Consider the following 22,200-nt stretch of genomic DNA (forward strand, 5'->3'; position numbering starts at 1 on the left):
TGTGTGGTGTTGGTGACCGATTTTATCTCGCAATATAGTTTGTTCTCCGCGAAAGACGTCACCGACAAGATGGAAACTGTCAGCGCGGTGCCCGAGTCCCCCGTGAAATTGGATACGACGAACGGCAAGTGCTCATCGGACGAGAAATGCGGCGGGGCGAACGGAGGCTCGGACGACCGCGAAGGGAGCGACCCCAAAAAAGAGGAGTTGCCGTCGCCGCCGGCCACCAAGCTCAAAGGTGGGAAACGCAAGCGACGCTCCAACGGCGATGCTGCCGGCGGCAGCCAGCCTACCCTGATCGCGCTGTTTAGTCAGATGGCGAAGCGCCTCAAGAACGAGAACAAAAAACCGGCCGTCGCGGAGGCGAGCTACACCCGTTGCTCCGACTGTCGGCAGGTGCTGGACGCCGCCGAGTTGCGGCGTTTCGAGGGTGACCCGGCGGGCGCCGTCGACGAGTTCTCGGCGCTTACCGACCCGCGGTTGAGCGTGTTCGATAACGAGGCCGCCGTCGAAGACGGCGGCGTCGACGTGATGGACACGCCGCAGCACAAGCTCACGCAGTTCGCCGTCTACGACCGGCACACGCACCTGTGCCCCATCGACGCCGGCCTGATCGAGCGCGATGTGGAGCTCTACTTCAGCGGGTACGTGAAGCCCATTTAGGACGAGGACCCTTCCCCCAAGAACGGCATATGCTGCAAGGCGATGGGACCGATCGGCGCCTGGTGGTCCGCGGGTTTCGACGGTGGCGAGAACGCCGTGATCGGATTCACCACTCCGTACGCCGACTACGTGCTCATGGCCCCCAGCGAGCAGTACACGCCTTCCATCGACGCCATCAAGGAGAAGATCTATATGAGCAAGTTGGTGATCGAGACAGTCGTGAAGGGCCCGAACACCACGTACGAGGACCTGCTCAACAAACTCGAGCTGACGCCCCCGCCTCAGGGCATCGCCAAGTTCACCGAGGACGCGCTGCTTCGAAATGCCCAGTTCGTGATCGACCAGGTGCAGAGTTTCGACATTACCGTGGACGACGACGAGGCACACCTGATCGTGACGCCCTGCCTGCGGAGCTTGGTTAACCTGGCTGGCGTGACGTTGGGTCAGCGGCGAGCGATGCGGCGCGGTCGACGCAAAGCGTTGCCCGAGAAGTCCGTCTGTACTTTGGCTACGACAGTGGCTCGTACGAGACGTCTTCGAGGTGCTGTTCCACGGTCAGATCGACGATAAGGCTTCCAACGCTGGCTGCTGCAAGCGGTGCGGAGTTTGCGAAGCGTACCAGTCGGCCGACTGCGGCAAGCGCAGGGCGTGCAAGGACATGGTGAAGTTTGGAGGCACGGGTAGGCAGAAGCAGTGTTGCATAGAGCGGCGCTGCCTCAACAAGGTCTTCCAGGAAGACGACGGCGACACGGAAACGATGGAGGACGAGCTCGACCGCAAGGCCGCGCAGGCGGACGCGCCTGCGTCGCGCAAGACGACGCGGTGCGGGGGCAGCCACGTCTGCTGGGTTGACGACAAGCCGGTCGCCACGCTCAATAAGAAATCGTACTTCTCGCGTGCCGTGGTCAACGGCCACGAGCTGCGATGGGGCGACTTCGTGCTTGTCACCCCCACGGATCCCGGTACACCGCTGTACGTGGCCCGAATCGTCTACATGTATGAAACTCCGTCGGGCGAGAAGATGTTCCACGCGCACTGGTTCTGGAGGGGTTCGGACACCGTGCTGGGCGAATCTTCCGATCCTCGCGAGCTCTTTCTCGTCAACGAATGCGAGAACCAGAGTCTCAGCACAGTGAAGAACCTCTGTATGGTGGTGCTCAAACCCGTAGCCCAGGACTGGTTCTCTCGCGGTGGCGTGCACAGTTTGGAGGACGAATGCGTGCTGCAGGGTGACGACGACGGAAGGTCGTTCTTCTACCAGAAGGCCTACGAACCGGAGCACGCGCGCTTCGTCGACCCTCCCGAACTGTTTTGTCCAGAGGAGTGCGACGTGACGCAAGCTTGTACCTCGTGTCGTCACCCAGAAGCGCAGGAGTAACTGGAGACTCCTGTTCCGGGAGAGGTCGTTGAGGAAGACGGCGGCAAACTCTACTATTCAAGCGTCTCGTTCCAGGGCAAGTCGTTCTGCGTCGGCTAGTGTGTCTTCCTGGAGCCGGATTCGTTCCAGTTTGACTTCAAGCCGCTCAAGAGAAAGAACAAGGGAAACGCCAAAAAGGAAGACCTGGACGAGGACATATACCCAGAGTACTACCGCAAACGTTCCGAGTACATCAAGGGATCGAACACCGACGTACCCGAACCCTTCAAGATAGGCAAGATCGTATCCATTTATAGAAAATCAGGCAGTGGCGACGCCAAAAACGAGCCCGAAAGGTTCAAGCTGAGGGTCAAGAAATTTTACCGCTCCGAGAACACGCATCAGCCAAAGCTGGACACCGACCTCTGCCTCTTGTACTACTTCGAAGAAGAGGCTGTCGTCGGGCTGAATGAGGTGTGCGGTAAGTACTACGTCGTGTACGGTGAAAATTTGGCTGAGGACGTCGAAGACTATCTTCGCCGAGGCCCTCACCGATTCTACTTTACCGAAGCGTACGACAGCGAGGCCAAGAGTTTCGTGGAGCCTTCATCCAAGGCGCGCATGATGGGTTGTCTCGGCAAGGGCAAGGGTAAGAAACGCAAGAGTTCGAGCAAAGCCGTCAACATCGAACCGCCCGAAGAGTACTACGTGCCGCAGCGCAAGCTACGCAGTCTCGACGTCTTCGCGGGCTGCGGAGGCCTGTTCGAGGGATTCCACCAGGCCGGTGTCAGCGAGTCCTGCTGGGCCATCGAACGGGAAGAGCCCGCGGCCACGGCCTTCCGTCTGAACTTCCCGGACGCCACCATCTTCACCGACGACTGCAATCGTCTCTTGCGCCTGGTCATGGACGGTGAGACCGTCAATGAGCGTGGGCAGACGCTGCCGCAGAAGGGAGACGTCGAGCTGCTCGGCTGCGGACCTCCGTGCCAGGGCTTCAGCGGCATGAACCGCTTCAACTCGAGGCAATACTCCCAGTTCAAGAACTCGCTCATCGCCTCGTACCTGAGCTACTGCGAGTACTACCAGCCGCGCTTCTTCTTGCTCGAGAACGTGCGCAACTTTGTCTCGTTCAAGCGCAGCATGGTTCTCAAGCTGACCCTGCGCTGCTTCATCAGCATGGGTTACCAGTGCACCTTCGGCGTGCTTCAGGCCGGCAACTACGGAGTGCCGCAGACTCGCAGGAGAGCCATCATACTGGCGGCTGCCCCGGGAGAAAAGCTTCCGCTCTACCCGGAACCGCAGCACGTGTTCGCTCCTCGGGCCTGCCAGCTGACCGTAATGGTGGACGACCGCACGTGTCTGTCCAATTGCAAGTGGTCGTCGTCCGCTCCGCTCAGGACCATCACCGTCCGCGACGCCATCTCGGACCTGCCCGAGATCCGCAACGGCGCCAAGTTCGACGAGATTCCGTACGGCGCCCAGGCCCCGGCCCCGTTCCAGAAGGGTCTCCGCGCCGGTGGCGCGGTGGTGCGGGATCACGTGTGCAAGGAGATGGCGCCCGTGGTCGAAGCCCGCATGCGGCACATTCGCCTGGCCCCGGGCTCCGACTGGCGCGACCTGCCCAACACCGTCATGCGGCTCTCGGACGGCGTTACGTACACCAAGAAGCTGCGCTACACGCACCACGACGCCAACAACGGCAAGTCGTCGACTGGTGCCCTCCGCGGGGTCTGCCCCTGTGCCTCGGACAAGCCGTGCGACCCGCTGTGCCGACAAGACAACACGCTGATTCCGTGGTGCCTGCCGCACACGGCCAACCGGCACAACCACTGGGCAGGGCTGTACGGTCGACTCGAGTGGGACGGGTTCTTCAGCACCACCGTGACCAACCCGAAGCCGATGGGCAAGCAGGGCCGAGTCCTGCACCCCGAGCAGCACCGCGTCGTGAGCGTGCGGGAGTGTGCTAGGTCACAGGGGTTCCCTGACACTTACCGCTTCTTCGGCACCATCCTGGACAGGCACCGGCAAGTCGGCAACGCCGTGCCGCCGCCCATGGCGCGGGCTATCGGACGCGAAATCCTCAAGTGCCTAGCGGACGAAAAGGACAACTGACACTATTGCGCTGGAACGTGACGATCGAGTGTGCCTTTGGGGAGGATATGGCTCCCAAACTCTGGAAAATGTACGTTTTTTTGGTGCTCACCGTCTTTAGATTGTCACATGCGGTTCGGCCGCTGTGTGTTTCTATTTGCTGTTTTTAATCCACGGAGAGTCGCATTTTCATCTCCGAGGAAAAGTGTGCCTTTGCTAGACTGCCTTTATACACTGAGTGTGAAATTTCTGTCCGTTTGTAGCATTAATTATGCGTTTAGATATTACCTTATGGCCTCTTCCCGTCTGTAAGAAACGGTAAGGCACACTGAAGGCGACTGTTGTGTTGGAAAGGTAATTTGCTGTTGCAATGTATATGATGATATTACATCACTATTTTTTTATGCGCCTAAAATAAAGAAAGCCCATGATATATATTGTTTAAGTGCAAAGATAGTGGGTACTTTCAGCATGTTCTGTTTAAAAGTATCAAGTCAGTAAAAGTACAACGAACTACTTCGCTCTTATCAGTGCTTTTGGCGTTTCTGCGTGTCGTAGCTTGAGTGCGCGACCTTACGAAGTTTTCCGACAGTGGTCTTCCCAGCGGGAGCATTCATTTAGAGCCATGCGAGTTCCAACTATCAGTACTTAATAAGAGCTTGTTGCTGAGGTTGTAATTCCGTTTAGATTGTTGTCACGCTTGGCAAAGCTGGCGGGATCGCTGTACGGTTGAGTAGAAATTGTGTTTTACCATTGTGTCATGTTTCAAACAACTAATGTTTCATGTGTAAAAGTTTCACACTTATTGGACGATTAAATGATCTATTTCATGTACACCTCGAATGTGCTTGTTTTATTATCCGCCTCCGCGGTGGCTGAGCGGTGTTGGCATTCTGCAGCTCAGCACGAGGTCGCTGGTGGGAGTCCCGACCGAAGTGGGCGTCTTTATCAAACCTTCGCTGGCTTCCATGACCGCCGCCAGAGCTAGGCGTCACGTCACCACTGTGCACGTGACATCATTGGTGTTCGTGGTGAGGATTAGAGTATTGGTTTCCTAATAATTCTAGTCGGGATGCGACAGTTGCGCTCTACGGCAGATCAGTTTCGGTTTTCTTAGGGAAACTGGCTGCAATACTCTGCGCTGTAGAAACTAGTCCTCTTTTAACATTTTAAACCGGCTACAAACTTGGATGACATGCTTACGACTCATGAATTGGTATCAGTCGTCTGACTCGGTTAAAAATGTTCGTGTAATCACTATCTCTAGTTTTCCTAAAGTATAATCCCGAGAAAATTGCTTAAATTATTGCGCCTTCTCCATTCTCAATGCCTTTCGGACGCATTTTCTTAAACATACTGTTGATTACCCGCCGTGGTTGCTTAGTGGCTATGGTATTGAGCTGCTAAGCACGAGGTCACGGGATCGAATCTCGGCCACTGCGGCCGCATTTTGATGGGGGCGAAATGCGAAAACACCCCGTGTACTTAGATTTAGGTGCCCGTTAAAGAACCCCAGGTGGTTTAAATTTTCCGCAGTCCCCCACTACTGCGTGCCTCATAATCAGATCGTGGTTCTGGCACGTAAAACCCCAAAATTTAATTGATCCTGTACACTGCTGGAAGCGACTAGGAGAAAGTAATATACACGTTACAAGAAAGAGCTAGAAGGGCTATCTATGACCCACCCCTTAAATAAACACCGAGTCGTTTCCACGTGCGCCCATTTAAGCATATTTAACATTTACGAACTGAGGTTATTTCTTGCATATCAAAAAACAATGTGTGGTAGCCACCCAACCCCACCACCGTGCACAGCACTATTACAATATGCGTCGCTAGCAAAAAGAACAATTATTTACGCGACTCGGTACCCGGGGGTAGACTCGGTCAAAATTCTAGGTCTGCTCATCGGCGCCAAGGGTTGCAACGTGACGGCTCTCAATAAGCTCTCTGGTCAGGCTGGAAACGTCATCAGACTGATCACCCGCATCTCCAACCGAAGAGGCGGGCTAAAGGAGGACAATCTTATCAAAGCTTTCCAGGCCTTCTTCCTAAGCCACATTACCTATATAACCCCCTACCTTAATTGGAGCAGGGCAGAGAAGGCCAAATTAGACGTGCTTATAAGAACGGGCCTCAAACGTGTGCTGGGACTTCCACAGTTCACGAGCACGGAACGACTACTGAAGCTAGGGCTCCATAACACGATAGACGAAATTATAGAAGCCCACTCGGCTGCGCAGGTTTATAGACTATCGTCCAGCAAGGCAGGAGTTAGAATACTAAACGAGGCAAGCATTCGGCCCAGGCACGACCCGGATGATAAAGTCTGTCTACCTAAAAACGTTAGTTCCCTAATCAAGGTAGACCCGATTCCGCGCAACATTCACCCAGTACACAATGAGGGTAGAAGACGCGCGCGAGCTCAGGCAATCCTCAAACAGATCACTCGACGGCGACTAGACGCTCTATTCGTAGACGCAGCTAGATACGACAGTGAAGACGCGTTCGCCCTATCGGTAGTGGATGCGAAAGGCAATCTGGTGAATGTGGCCTCTGCGCGCACCAATTCTGCACACGAGGCGGAGGAGGCGGCTATCGCCCTGGCCATACACAGCGCACATTCTCCCCTCTTCGTGTTCTAGGATTCCCGTACAGCCGTTAGGTCCTTTTCGGCGGCGCGCGTATCGAAACGGGTGAATAGAATTGCGATCAACAAGCTCACTAATTTCGGTCAAATTGGCACGGAAGCATATTTCCACATTTCATGATTCCCGGCCCACCTGAGAGACTCAATCCAACCTCACGGCTGCAACCCCAACGAACGGGCTCAACGGCTGGCGCGCGATTTCACGACCCGCGCAGCCGGCAACGGCCCTCCTCGTAACCAGGCTAACATCCAGAAAGACCCATTGTGCACCTTTCACGAGATCGTCTCACACTACCGCTTGGAAAGGAGGTGGTTCTCTCCTCCTCACCCAAAACTAAATAAATCACAAGCTAGCACGCTCTGAATGTTACAAACTCGCATGTACCCCACTCCGCGGTCCCTTAGCAGGATAGACCCGCACTTCCCACAGTCGTGCCCCAAATGCGGAGCCGACTCATGCTCTTTCGAGCACATGTTCTGGCTGTGCCCAGCCATAGAAAACTCTATACTTGCCACAAAGGAACAGCGGGAGGAGTTCCTAAGAAGCGACCACCACCACATCAAACTCCAGGCAGTCCAGAGGGCCCACGACATCGCCACGGGATTTCGCCTCCCGGTGCCATCATGGGCGGAGTCACCGACTTGACCTGAGGGAGCCTTCGGCTCCCCCTGGCCAGTTTCTCAGGACCAATAAAAGTTCTTCTCACTGTCACTGTCACTCGGTACCCGGAACAAACTATGCAGCAAGCAAATATCCTATACGCTCTTCCAATGCTACTCAACAAAATGCTGAGCACAAACGCTGGACCGGCAGTTCAGAACTTCATTGACGCTTTCTCGATATCATGAAGAAAGTATATATCCGTGTTCGCACTGATTGCTTTGTTACTTTATTAGTTTACCGCTCGTCCACTTCCTGTACTCATGCGCATTTGACTTTGGATGAACTTTGGTTTAATTTTAATATAGGTGGCCACATTGCAATAGCAATAATAAGAAGATAGAGACCTGTGTTGTACTTTTCTGATTCTGTTCAACGGCAAGGCGCAGCAGTTGCACTAATGTTTTATTGCGATAGCAATTATATTGACACTTCAACCGGATTTCTGCCGTCGGCGTCGCCGTCGCCGTGAGGTTTCCGTATAGATAAAATCGTCGCCGCGCACCATATGGCCGAGCGGAAGCGTGCGGGGGACGCGCGCTATCACGGAGAGCGAACGCACGGCGGAAAGCAAACACGACCGTCGCGCGAAAGGCCGTGGGGGTATGGGAGGGAGGGAGGCGGGGCGACGCTGCGCTCCGGCATCTTGCAACCTGGCGCAAGGGGAAACTTTCTACTCAATCTCCCACGCGCAAGCAAGGAAGCGGGAAGGCAGCGCCGGAGGGAGCGGAGGGGGGGGGGGGGGGGCGCACTTCTACTCTGCCAACAACCGCGCTCGTCGCTCGCCCGCACCGTCTCTTATCTCCACACGGCTCTGACCTTTGTATACGCATTGCATTCGCCGCTCAGTTTCCGTTGAAGCGATAGACCGCACATACCTTCGCCCGCTGGGTGTATGCGCTTGCTGCCAGCGTTTTGACAGTCGTTGTCTGCAGTCATTCAGTGTGATCTCTTCGTGTTTGTGGGCGCTCACACCACGCTTGTTCATTCAGTTAGTAATAGTTGGGCCACATTTTCCAACGCACACTACACATGCAATGCTGCCCGGATCGGCAGTGCAGCGCTACAGGTGTGTCCCTTCGCACGCGCTGCCCACGGGAAGCGCTTCTCATCAACACCACCGTTTCACACGCGCCTTGTCGGGGTCATCGAGTCTCTCTTCATGTCGGTCCCTCCCCCCCCCCCCCCCCCATCTTAGTGTTAGCCAGCGCCACCACTCACAAACCTATAGGCGGCGGATGTGAAACATCCTTTCTGCCGCAGGCGTCACGAGCACGTGATCTTTTGGGTGTGATGGAAACTGGTCAATAAACCCACATATGCTACCTGAAGGCATCAATGTTGCCGGATTCGAGCCCTCGCTATGTAATGAACGAGAAGAAAGGGAACCGAGGTGCCCGATTTTTATTAATCATATCATATATAAGCCAACAAACAATGACACCAAGGACAACATAGGGGAAAAACTTGTGCTTAACTAATTGAATGAAAGAAATCATAATCACACACTCCCATGGTTAGTTCTAGTTGTAAAACATAAATACCCCAGAAAGTGGACGGGAAAACGGCTCCGCGGTATCTCAATGGTAAGAGCATCGCACGCGTAATGCGAAGACCTGGGATCGTTCCCCACCCGCGGGCAGTTGTTTTTTCATCCATTTTCATTTTCCATTAATTTATCATTCCTTTCATTCAATTCGTTAAGTACAAGTAATTTCCCCTATGTTGTCCATGGTGTCCTTGTTTGTTGGCTTCTTATGATATATATACAGGGTGTCCCAGCTATCACGCAGAACGATTTAGAAAAAGAGCAACGGCGTTACGCGAAGCAAACCTAGTGCGTATTGTTTCCAGTACAGTGTAGTAGCCGCCAGTAATTATTTCGTTACTGATATTTAGTTAAATATGTGTTAAATAATTATCTAACTCGAGAAGTACTGTCCTAATTATCAAAGTGTCAATGAGGCGTATGTAGGCAACCACGTGGGGCATCTAACTGCGGTATTTTCAGCGCCGTACTAATTGCGTACTCATTTTTTTCCGAGTGATAAAGAAAGCCCGCGAAACATAAAAAATACCACGTGACGACGCTCCTACCCGCATCATAAAAGAGCGCCCTCAAGCAAGCTGATTGAAAGCAACGGCTTTTGCCTGTCGCACCGCCCAAGAGACAACGCATCACCTTGACAATGGTATGGAAGGATCCGCAACAGTAAGTTTCGCGGCATAGCAGCGATTTCTTCCTGTCAATTATGCGTCACACTTCTTATCCGTCTCTCACGGCTGAGTGATCCACTTGATAAAAATGGTCCTTGATAACGTGGTCGAAGCCATTATCTTATCACGGACGAAACGCAATAAGCAATGAAATAGACATAGAATGCAGCTCTGCTCGCACCGCATCGAAGGATTGCATGCGCAGCTATACTTCGCGCCAGAAGCTTTCTTCGGACCAAAGCCAAATTAAAGTGAGGGCGTTATTTTTCATGAGTACGTGCTTCCAAACAGGCTCATGGCAAAAAATAAAAGTAAAATAAACACACTCGGAAGTGACCCGGCCACGTGTAGAGAAAAGACAAAACCAATGCGTTCAATTAAGTAATGTTCCACTGCCTAATGGTCTGATTTGGCAATCGGGACGTGAGCGAAAAACAAATGAAAAAATGTGGTTGATCCCTCTTATATAGGAATCGGTATAGAACACGAAAGTGAAACGTGTCTTCACAGAAGTAGTGTAATGTTTATTGCACATTGATATATAATGTCTATTGGTGTTTTGTGGCTAAAGCGCCCTTAGGCGTTGATGCACCTGCGCTGACGCCTGGTGGCACGTCTCCTCCATCACGACTACCAACGTCGATGACCATGAGCAAACGTCGTGCATATGGAAGCCGCACTACGCTGCACACGCTAGCACAACGCGAAAGACGAAGCACGTAACTGACACACTAATACAACGCGCAAGACAAAGCACGTAACTGAATCGTCACCGAGTCAAATCAGCGCGTACAGCGCGTCGTAATTGCAGCCTCCGCGATTAACTTCAGAAACATTTTCAGAGCTAATTGCGGAGGCCACGCTCCGCTGTGCTGAGTACGGTGAACGCCACCTAAGTGGCGTTGGTAGTGCTTCTTGATGCCAGCGTCCCTTCGAATGCTGGCATCGAGGCGTCGTAGTGCTGAGTAGGGAGCCTACATGCAACGCCGTTTTAAAACGGCGTTGCATGTAGGCTCCCTAGTGCTGAGACCACCGAAGCGTTCACTGTCGGTGCGCGTTAGTGTCATAATGCAGTACTTCTCTTTTCTGCTCGTAGGCGGCGGCACCGCCCCGAGCAAGAGCGCGGGTACACGGAGGAGTGTTAGATATATAAGGCGCGTCTGTGTAGCTCTCTGCAAATGCGTTTGTGGCGCAATGGGTTAAACGCTCGGCGATCTATCGTCGCGGACCGAGAGGTCGTGGGTTCGATTTCCAAATTTTGCTTGTTTGTGGAACTTTTTCTTCTGGTTTCTTTCTTTGTATTATGTTCTATGACGTATTTCCGTGACGGAAATACGTCAGTGAAGTCTTGGTGGACCCCGGCATAAAACACTTTCGTGTTAAAAGTCTGATTTCAGGGTTGCTTTATTATCGGCGCATTCGTAAGCGCCGTTGAACACTAGCTGCCGCTTACAGGACGTGTTCGAATAGGTCCCCTTCTGCAGCCACGCAGTACTGAGCCCGCTTTATGACATCTTCAGTGGCTTTTTTGATGACCGAGGGTGGGATTCTGCTGCAGACATCCGTTATCCTTGCCTTGAGCTCATCTGACGTCTTCGTCTCGGTCACGTAAACACGATCTTTTACGTAACCCCACAGAAAGAAATCTAGTGGAGAGAGATCAGGTGACCTAGCCGGCCAATGGACAGGCCCGTGCCTTCCAATCCATTGTGTGTGAAAAGTTGCATTTAGCCAGTTTCGTGCTCGGCTGCTGCTGTGTGCTGGCGACCCATATTGCTGATACCACAAAAGTGGAAGACGTGACAGCGGGACTTCGCTGGAAAACCCATCCACCGTCCCTTCAAGGATTTCGTCCACGTAACGCTGTCCAGTCAATGTCTGATAGAAGAATATGGGACCAATTATACCACCGTCGTAAATTCCACACCACACATTGAACGACCACTGGTACTGGTGCCGAGTGCGCTTTACCCAAGTGTGGATTGGAGTCACTCCAATAATGTGCATTATGCAGATTTACCTGGCCATTTCTGCAAAAATTGGCTTCATCTGTTCAGATGACGTTGCTAAGAAAGTTCGGTGGTTCATTGGATTTTGTGAGGATCCAATTCGAAAAATCTAGACGATTCTGCAAGTCCTTCGCTTCCGAGCATTGGTGCAGGATAACGTGGTATGGATGAAAGGCCGAGTCATTTAAAATCCTCCAAACTGACGACTTGGAAATTGGTGCCTGGGCGGCCACGTCTCGCACGCTAGCTTGAGGGATTGAGGCCATAAATGCCAGAACATCCGCGAGTATGTTAGGACTCAAAGATGAAGCCCTCTGCCGCTGTTTTTTGAAGCTGCCGGTTTCTCGCAGGCTTTCATAATTTTGATGATTCTCGATGCGTTGTGTCTACCGCCACACTTCCATGACCGATAAATCTTTGCGGCTTTTCTTGTGTTGCCAGTTGCAGCTCCCAAGGCAAGCATCATGTTCGCCTTCTGCTCATTAGAATAAGACATGGCGACTGGGGCGATACAAAACACACCTTTAAACCTTTGCGAGGTTTTAATCAATCAGCTTCTGCGGTGACAGGTTCTGCGCAGAAAAAAAAAGCCACCCATGCTCACTATCTACGCTAAGACAACAGCTATCGCAGCTCGTTTCCAACTGACACCAAAAGCGATGTGCTCCTTCGGTCGGGGTAAAGCACAAACTCGGTCACGATTTCTTCTTCCTTTCTTTCGTTTGTTTCATTCTGGCTAACTCAGAGGGAGCTTGTTCGAGGGCGCTGCTTTATTATGCGGGTTGAAGCGTCGTCACGTGGTGTTTTTTATATTTCGCGGGGTTTCTTTATCACTTGGAAAAAATGAGTGCGCAATTAGTACGGCGCTGAAAATACCGCAGTTAGATTCCCCACGTGGTTGCCTACAAACGCCTCATTGACACTTTGATAATTAGGACGGTACTTCTCGAGTTAAAGAATTAATTACAATCAATATAATGAAATATCAGTAACGAAAAAAAATTACTGGCGGCTACTACACTGTACTGGAAACAATACGCACTAGGTTTGCTTCGCGTAACGACGTTGCTCTTTTTTTAAATCGTGCTGCGTGATAGCTGGGACACCCTGTATATATATATATATATATATATATATATATATATATTATAAGCACATTTAACGTACTTCATCGTTCTCATTTGTATATAGCCATCATCATCCCTGTTTCTCTTCTTCGTGTTTGAGCCTCGGCCGTGCCGGTGGAATAAACGGGTCTGCCAGTGCAGCCTGTCCTGGTCGTCTTCCGTCTTTCAAAGTGGTGGAGGCGCGTCAAGATCCCGACGTCCTCCTGCGTTCCTGCCCTACCTGGAGCTACGTTCCGGTCGCCGCCTGCGCCCGGCCACCCCCACAGCTATGACCACCCCTGCGTCGGCCGCCGGCACTATCGCTACACCTAACGCTCCTGCTCCTATGACATCGGCTGCACTGACATCGTGCACCATTACCACCCTTCATCGTGATCCACCAGTCTTTGCGGGTCTCCGCGGGGATGACGTCGACGACTGGCTCGACAATTACAACCGCGTGAGTTCGGCCAATGGGTGGACCGAGAGACAGAAGTTGACTAACGTCGCGTTCTATCTGACCCACGTTGCGAAGACGTGGTATTTTAACCACGAAACTGACTTCGCCTACTGGTCAGCGTTTACTACCAGCTTGCGGCAAATTTTCGCGTCTTCATCTGGCCGTTCAGAAGTCGCCAAAGAGAAGCTCGCTGCGCGTGTTCAACTTCCACAATAGTCATATACATCGTACATCGAAGATGTCCTGGCTCTATGCCGCCGCGCCAACGTTGGAATGACGGAAGCTGAACGCATTCGCCATATTCTTAAAGGCATTGGTTCCATCGCATTCAACGCCTTAGCTGTTCAAAATCCTACCTCGGTTCAAGATATTACATCGACGTGCCAGCGCTTGGACGAGCTTCAGGCCCTCCGTCTTCACCGTGACAGCGACCTTCCAATGCCACCTCATTCTGATTTCCGTGCTCTTATCCGCTCTATTATTCGCGAAGAACTTCAGGAGCAGCAACAGCAGCGATCCACTGTTGTTTCCGCCCCATCGCCAACGTTCGAATTGCGCAACCTTGTGAAGGAGGAGTTGGCACCATGACGACACCAACAACGTCTGTTGCCCCAGCAGCGTTCCCGATGCCCACGTACGCGGAAGTCGCTGCAATGACACCTCCCACTGTCCCTTCTGGGCCTCCTGACCTCACCTGCGGCCATTTGGCCTCTATGGGCGCCCGAGCACCTGCTGCACCTTCGTATACTCCGTGGCGTCCACCTCGTCCGGTCTGCTTTTACTGCGGTAAAAGCAGACCGGACTGCAGCGGACCGGCGGCGACGGCAGCAACGCGATATGGCGGCCACATATCGCGTTACTGCCGTCGCCGCCAGCTGGATTTAAGCCGAGGCTATGCCGATTTCGAGCGAGACGAGATCCGACGACACGACACTTACTACCTGCAGGCCCGTCCGCTTTCACGCATCGTCGTTCTCCATCGCCTCCAGCGTCTCCACGTCTGCCTCAGGGCTCCCGTTCGGCTAGACGACGTTCTCCTTCTCCCTACCGCCGCTTTGCATCACCGCTTCGCCCCATCTCCCGCCTTGCTGACCAACACTCGGAAAACGAAGGATTGCAGTTTTTGGAGGGAAAACTGCGTCCTGTCGAACTTCGGAAATACCTCCTTGTCGCCCGGCCAATATGCTATCTGTAACTCTCGAAGGTGGTCCTGTGCAAGCTCTCGTCGATACTGGTGCCGCTGTTTCCGTTCTGCGTAGTGATTTATGCGCACGGCTCCGTAAAGTCAGAACGCCTTATCCTGGACCCGTTTTACGCGGCGCTAATAACGTACCCATTCACCCCGACGGACAATGTACGGCTCGTGTTTTGATCGACGGCATTCGTCACCACACTGAGATGATTGTGCTACCCGCGTGCATCCATGAACTTATTCTTGGTTGGGACTTCCTGCATTCTGCCTCCGCTGTTATATCATGTAGGGAGAAAGTCGTCCATATATCACAGATACCACGGATGCACCTATTTTGGAGTCGTCACCCTCCATCTTGAACTTGGCTGTCGCTGCAGACTACATCCTGCACCCTGGTCACGAACACATTGTAGCTGTCACATCCGGCCAGCTAACCGATGGAGACGCATTGGTTACCCCCTCTTCACGCTGCACTTCACGAGGAATTCTAGTCGCCCCTTGTCTCGTCCGGTTTTCATGTGGCCGAGCTCTCCTGTACGCCTGCAACACAACCCAAGATCCTGTATTGTTGCCCAAAGGGATGACCGTGGCAACCTTCACCGACCCGCCACTGATCTCTGTCGCAGCGCTTTCCCCTTCTTCGTCACCAGTACCAACCTCAGGTTTGGATTCTTCTCTCCGAGCCCTAATTGGTTCTGACCTAACCGCTGCCCAGTCGGATGCGTTACTCGCCCTTTTGGCTAAGCACAAATCCTGCTTTGATAGCTGTGCCACCGCACTGGGCCAGACTCCCGTAGCTGCACACCGCATCGAAACCGACGGTTCTGCAATTATACGCCGTCGCCCATATCGTGTTTCGCAGTCGGAACGGAAAGGTCATTGAAGAACAAGTTGATGACATGCTAGCACGAAATATTATACGACCTTCATCTAGTTCCTGGGCGTCTCCTGTCGTTCTGGTGAAGAAAAAGGATGGTTCCGTTCGCTTTTGCGTTGATTATCGAGCGCTCAATAAGATTACACGCAATGATGTGTATCCCATGGCTCGAATTGACGACGCCTTAGATACACTACAAGGAGCGGAATATTTTTCCAGCCTTGATCTGCGATCGGGATATTGGCAAATTCCCATGAACGAGGCTGACAAAGAGAAAACCGCTTTCGCCACGCCGGAAGGACTTTATGAATTTAATGTAATGCCATTTGGCCTGTGCAACGCTCCAGCCACGTTTGAGCGTACGATCGACACTGTTCTTCGTGGCCTTAAGTGGAAGACCTGCCTCTGTTATCTGGATGACATCCTTGTTTTTTCTTCTAGCTTAAGCCAACACCTGCAGAGATTAGACGAAGTCCTCCGATGCCTTTCAGATGCTGGCCTCCAGATTAATACAAAAAAGTGCACATTCGCCAGCAGAAGCATCAAAGTGCTGCGTCACGTAGTTTCAAAAGACGGCGTCCAACCTGAACCTGAGAAGATTGCTGCTGTGCTTAATTCCCTTGCCCATCAAATCAAAAAACATTGCGCAGCTTTCTCGGCCTGGCGTCTTACTTTCGCCGTTTTATACGCAATTTTGCAACAATAGCAGCTCCTCTACATAAGCTCCTGGTGACCGGCGCTTCTTTCACATGGTCCGAAGACTGTGAGTCGGCATTTGAAGCCCTTAAGAAACATCTCACTTCCGAACCGGTGCTTCGCCATTTTGATGAGAGGGCTCCCACTATACTCCCCACTGACGCAAGTGCGCAAGGCATCGGAGCAGTGCTTCTGCAACGGGGTCCCGCGTCTAAAGAGCAGGTTGTGGCGTATGCTAGCCGGACCCTCTCGCCATCTGAACGGAACTACACGATCACCGAGCAGGAATGCCTGGCTATTGCTAGGTCCATTCAGAAGTTTCGCCCGTATCTCTATGGTCGCCACTTCACCATCGTCACCGACCATCATGCTCTGTGTTGGCTGCCATCTATGTAGAACATGTCAGGACGCCTGGGACGCTGGATACTGCGCTTACAAGAATATGATTTCACAATAACGTACCGGTCTGTCAAATGTCATCATGATGCAGACGCACTGTCTCGATGCCCGCTTTCGCCTTCTATCGATCGTGCGCACTCCCCGTCTCTACCACGTCGCTCTGACGCTACGCTTGCCGCCTACCAGCTCACGCTAATGTCACTGGATCAAGCTCAGCTTTCTTCACGCTCCGATTTAGCTTCCCTTCAGCACGCAGACTCCTACTGTCGAACTCTCATTGATCGCCTTCGCGGCCTAACTAAACCACCCAACAGCCGCTTGCGACGCCAGCTTCAACAATTTCGCCTTCAAGATGGGGTGCTTCATCGTTATATTTATCATCCTACGGGTAACAAGTGGGTCCCAGTCATACCTCGCTGCCTTCGTCTTCGAGTTTTAGAAGCATTTCATGATGACGTTGCCGCCGGCCACTTAGGCTTCCACAAAACCTACGACCGCATCAAGACCCGCTGCTTCTGGCCTGGATTGTCCACATCGGTAGCCAAATACGTTGCCTCATGTGCGTTGTGTCAGCACCGCAAACGCTCCACATCCCCGCCTGCCGGTTTTCTTCAGCCTCTGCCATGTCCGACCGAACCTTTCGAGTGCGTTGGAATTGACTTATACGGTCCCTTTCCGTTGACGCCCTCCGGTCACCGCTGGATCGTCACAGCGGTAGACCACTTAACAAGATACGCCGAGACTGCGCCTCTTCGATCTGGTGTTGCTTCTGAGGTTGCTGACTTTTTCCTGCAATCCATAGTCTTGCGCCATGGTGCTCCTCGCGTTCTTTTGTCCGATCGTGGCAAAGCCTTCATGTCCCACGTCCTCGAGGAAGTCTTGCGGCAGACTAGTACGAAGCATAAAACCACTTCTACATATCACCCGCAAACCAACGGCCTTACTGAACGCTTCCACCGAACGCTCTCTGACATGATTTCTATGTACTTACGTCGTGACCACACAAACTGGGACAACATCCTTCCCGGTGTTACATTCGCTTATAATACTGCGACACAACGAACTACCGGTTACAGCCCTTTCTTCCTGGTGTATGGACGATCTGCCTCCTCCGTCTTCGACACCGAATTCTTTTTCTCTCCTGCTTTGCCTAACACCTCCCTCCCAGAAGAGTTTGCAGCTCGACTCGCGCATTGCCGTGAAATTGCTCGTCGCAACACCGCCGCTACCCAAGAAGAAAGAAAACGTCGCTGCGACAGTAAACGCCGCGACATCGCCTTCCATCCTGGAGACCAAGTCCTCCTATGGACGCCGGTTCGAACCCCTGGACTTTGCGAGAAATTCCTTCACCGGTACATTGGGCCCTACACAGTCCTACAACAAACTTCCGCAGTGAACTATCTAGTCACTCCGCTTCACTCCGTCGAGGACCGCCGTCGTCGTAGTGCAGAAATTGTTCACGTCTCCCGCATGAAGCACTTTATTCCCCGTTCAGCCGATCTTTAGATTGCGGCCAGGTTGGCCGCTTCCACGAGGGGGGGAAATTAGTGTACGCACATTTAACGTACTTCATTGTTCTCATTTGTATATAGCCATCATCATCCCTGTTTCTCTTCTTCTTCGTGTTTGAGCCTCGGCCGTGCCGGTGGAATAAACGGGTCTGCGAGTGCTGCCTGTCCTGGTCGTCTTCCATCTTTCAATATATATATATATATATATATATTCTCAAGGTAAATATAGTAAACTTAATTACTTTGACGTATCGGTTGGCAACCAGACAACACCGTTCTTGCGTTGCTTTGATCTCGGTTGCGTTCACAGTTTTCCCACGGCAGCGGGATAAATTCTGCTTTGTTCGTGAAACACATTCATAAAGTTGCGGATCGCATGCGCGTGTAATTTACTGCAAATGGCGTAGCTTGTCCCCTCACTGCCAGCTTTACCTACAAGTTTCTCATGACGCCCCCTTTACTTCCGCAAAATATAAACAGGGTGCCTTGTTTAGTTCACGGAAGACATCGACTATATGAACGTCTTATGCCGCATGAAAATAGGAAGAAAGAACGAGAGCTCAATAATTATATGCAACGTTTCTAACCTCAACCAGGAACGTAAAGCTTTTGTCGCACAATGCCACCTCTCCTTGCCACGAAATATAGATATGCAGTTACCTTCAGCTATGTCGCGGGACATTGGGAAGCGTATAGGTGGCCTAGGTGGTATTACACGCTCTACAACTTCAATAAGATTTCGTTCTACAAATGCTGGTGTTTGATCGAAGCGCATTTAATTCGCACAGAGATTTTCAACTTTCGCCAAATTTCATCTCAGTGGCACAATTTAGCCCAAGAACGGGCTAAATCCTGGCCCGCTTTTTAGGCACACTCATAACACTCTAGAGAGCTTCTTACATGCGTAATTTATTTCCAGAGCCCGAATTACCCGCCCACATTGAGCTTTGCCTACACTTTGCCGAGGGAAACCACCTCCTACTGGCCATGGGCCCTTCTTATGGCGAAGAATCACAGGCCAGACCACCCAACCTTTTTCAGCTTTAGCAAAAAAAAAAAAATGCACGCATCTCCACCAAGTGAATCATGACGAGTGCGCGAAGCACTGGGGATCGTTCTTACCGTAAATCATCCGTGGCATTGCCCAATCGCGCATGTAAATGAGTGACAACGCGTGTGTTCACTATATACAATGTTTTATTTGACGCAACTTGATGTCGTGTTGAGTTCTGGATTCCGTTTTCCCTTCATTATCACTGCTTTGTGGTCCGTGAAATGTAGAGCCATTGGTTCTTCGATAGGATCTAGCCTGAAGTTGGCAAAGACAAGGTCTATGAACGTTCCCCTGGTGGTTGTTGGTTGTTTCCAGTCGTATGAAATGCATCGTAGAGCGTATCGAGACGTCATATACTGCACAAGCCAGTCGCTGTCCGTGATGTCTACGATAAAGTCTCCGACAAGTAGGAAGGGGTTGTTCTTGTACTTTGTTTCGTATTCGTGCATGGCTAGATCGATGTACTTTTCTACGTTGCCTCGGGAGAGATTGGGGGCCAAGTACACTGTCATGACGACGGTTCCGTCGGATAGTTTTATTGCAGCGTGTTCGCCGTTGTGAAGTCAGAGGAGCCTAGACTGGCTGCTGGATAGATTTTTCACATTACCATATAACATGTTCCATCGTTTCCCAAGCTTTACCGCAGCAAGCACATGCATCTTCATCCTTGATGTACCTCGCTTTATAACTACGCGTTTTAAGGCATCCTGATCTTGCTTCGAAAAGTAAGGAGCTTCGCTTTGAGTTACCATAAATTGTTTCTTTACTGATATCGTTTTTTCGCTTGAGGTAGTTAGTCATAGCAGGTTTCTTTTCCATTGCCGCCACCCACGACATTGTCTCAGCGTCTCTCACTTTGCGTTTGACGTTCTTTGTTGCCGTGTTGCTGACCATACCGGTCACATACTTGCTGGTAAGATGCCTAGTTCTTTTCCTCCACTGTGAGTCAATGTTTTGCCTGAACCAATTCCTGAACACTTCTTGCACCCCATCTACTTTCCTCCATATTGCGCAGTCGTTCTTCAACATTAATTTTACTCTGAGGCTCTGTTACATCAATATTTGTCCAGCCCATCATAGGCGGAAAGTTTTCATTCTTCCGGGGGGGGGGGGGGCGACCAGCTTTCCGAAACCTACCCATATATTCTATACATACCCTCTGTTAACAATTTTCTATTTCTGGCTTTATGGCGAAAGCACTTATATGGACACTTCAGGCAAGTTGTCGCGGTTGTCGTCGCTGTGATGTTCCGCATTAAATCCAAAAGCCATATACATGAGTGACCCATACCCTGCGGGTGCGGGAACAAGCACGTAACAGTGAGCCGAAAAGGATGGGGGATTGATGGGCAGTATTTCCCACGCGCTCAATATTCGGGTTAGTTGTAGGTCACGTAATCAAACGCGAATGGGAAGAAGAGCACGCATCTTCTCTTCTAGCCCTGTCGTAGCTGTGAATGACTGTGCGCGGCTGACGCTTATAGGGCCCACGTGCCATATCTAATTGTTGTTAATCATTGGTGGGTGCAATGATAAAGGGCGGCCAGGGATGGCTGCTAACTTCATGCGCGCTGTCTTCCTTGCCCGGCTGTCTTTCTGCGCCCCTAGTGCTGCAGAGATAAGAGACAGAGGTCATCACAAATCGCTCACAGAGGCCATCAGTAGTAGACATAAAAATAGGCAGATAATGATGATGAATCTAATTTTCAGAGTTGCGATGAATCGCGCGGCTGTACGAACCGTTTGCCTCCGCTGCCGACGTTCTTCACAATGCTTGCGTTATGAAAGCGAGTGCTAGAGGTCATCCAGTGAGGTATTTACAGGTTTACATGCTCCGTGCTTACTATGTCCACTATGCTTACTATTTTAGTTTTAGGTGAATGTTTACTACAATTTTTATGGCCACTATTTATATAACTAACGTATATACTCGTGTAAGGGCCGCAGTTTTCTCTCGCGATTTGGACGAACCTTTCATGGGACCGAGTCATTTGACCTCATTTTTCCAACTACGAGTATGAAATCCGCAGTAAACCTCCGCGATCACCTCCAGTCGACATCCAGTAGCGACGCGCGAAAGTACGCTGCGCGCGGCAATTCGCTGTTGAGCCCGATCAGAATCAGGGCACGGAACGCGATAGCTTCTCGGCTGGATGTCTTTTTTTTAAATATTGGCTGTCAAGTTATGGGTGCGGCCCTTACATGGGTGCGATCCTTACACGGATTTACACGGTAAGAATCTTCCTTCTACTTCGCTATCACTAATACTGCTTCGCCTTCCCGGCCAAACTGCACTCTTTTTTTATTTTTTAGTACTTTGAGTCCGAGTATAAGCGCTGCTGCGCGTGACTTCTAGACTTCTATTTATTTTGATTTTGAGTGAATCCAGCTTGGCATCATTTCGGTTACTGAGTGAATTCTATATGCAAGGTGTTTCAGCGAAAAGTTTCCAAAAATTTTTAAAGGTGGCCTGTGGCAGATAGTACAATTCTAGTTCATGAGCTCGTCTGCTCGAAGAGGCTGCCATTACTTGCGCAAAAATTTAAATGCATAATCGACTAATGAACAAAATTAACCAATTAGGTTTTTAGCTAATTACCTTATGGCCCATGTTGAAATTTACAAATTCTAGCCGTGGAGTGTGGATCCACTTTGAACTAAATCTCAGGCTGACACCAGTGTCTCTCTAACTTTGACACCAGTGTCTCTCTAATTCTCTAACTTTGCGGAGAAATACATTGACGGGCCAGTCACTTTCTCAACAAAACATTGTTTTATGCATCAAAGCACAAATGTATGAAAAGAACAAATTATGGGATTTTACGTTCCAAAACCACAATCTGATTATAAGGCACGCCGTAGTGGAGGACTCTGGAATAATTTAGACCACCTGGGGTTCTTTAACGTGCACCTAAATCTAAGTATACGGGTGTTGTAGCATTTCGCCCCATCGAAATGCAGCCGCCGTGGCCGTGATTTGATCCCGCGACCTCGGGCTTAGTAATCCAACACCATAGCCACTAAACAACCACGGCGGGTAAGCGCAAAAGTAACTGGAACGCCAATGCATTTCTCCGCAATGTTCGGGAATTAATATCTGGAAATTGGTGCCATCCTGAGAATGAGTTGCTAGTGCATCCGCCTTGCGAATTTTACGGCTAGAATTTGTAAATTGCCACACGGGCCATAAGTTAATGGTAAAAACCTAATTGGTGATATTTAATTAGTCGAATATGCATTTCAATTTTTTGTGCAAG

The 22,200-nt window shown here is 51.2% G+C and overlaps 1 pseudogene; it reads left to right on the forward strand.

Moving 5' to 3' along the window:
• Positions 1-705: 705 nt before the first annotated feature.
• On the forward strand, positions 706-4,826 carry LOC119464061 (DNA (cytosine-5)-methyltransferase 1-like; annotated as a pseudogene).
• The last annotated feature ends 17,374 nt before the right edge of the window (positions 4,827-22,200 follow it).

Source organism: Dermacentor silvarum, chromosome 9 (genome assembly GCF_013339745.2).
Source record: "Dermacentor silvarum isolate Dsil-2018 chromosome 9, BIME_Dsil_1.4, whole genome shotgun sequence".
In the NCBI taxonomy this organism is placed as follows: domain Eukaryota; kingdom Metazoa; phylum Arthropoda; class Arachnida; order Ixodida; family Ixodidae; genus Dermacentor; species Dermacentor silvarum.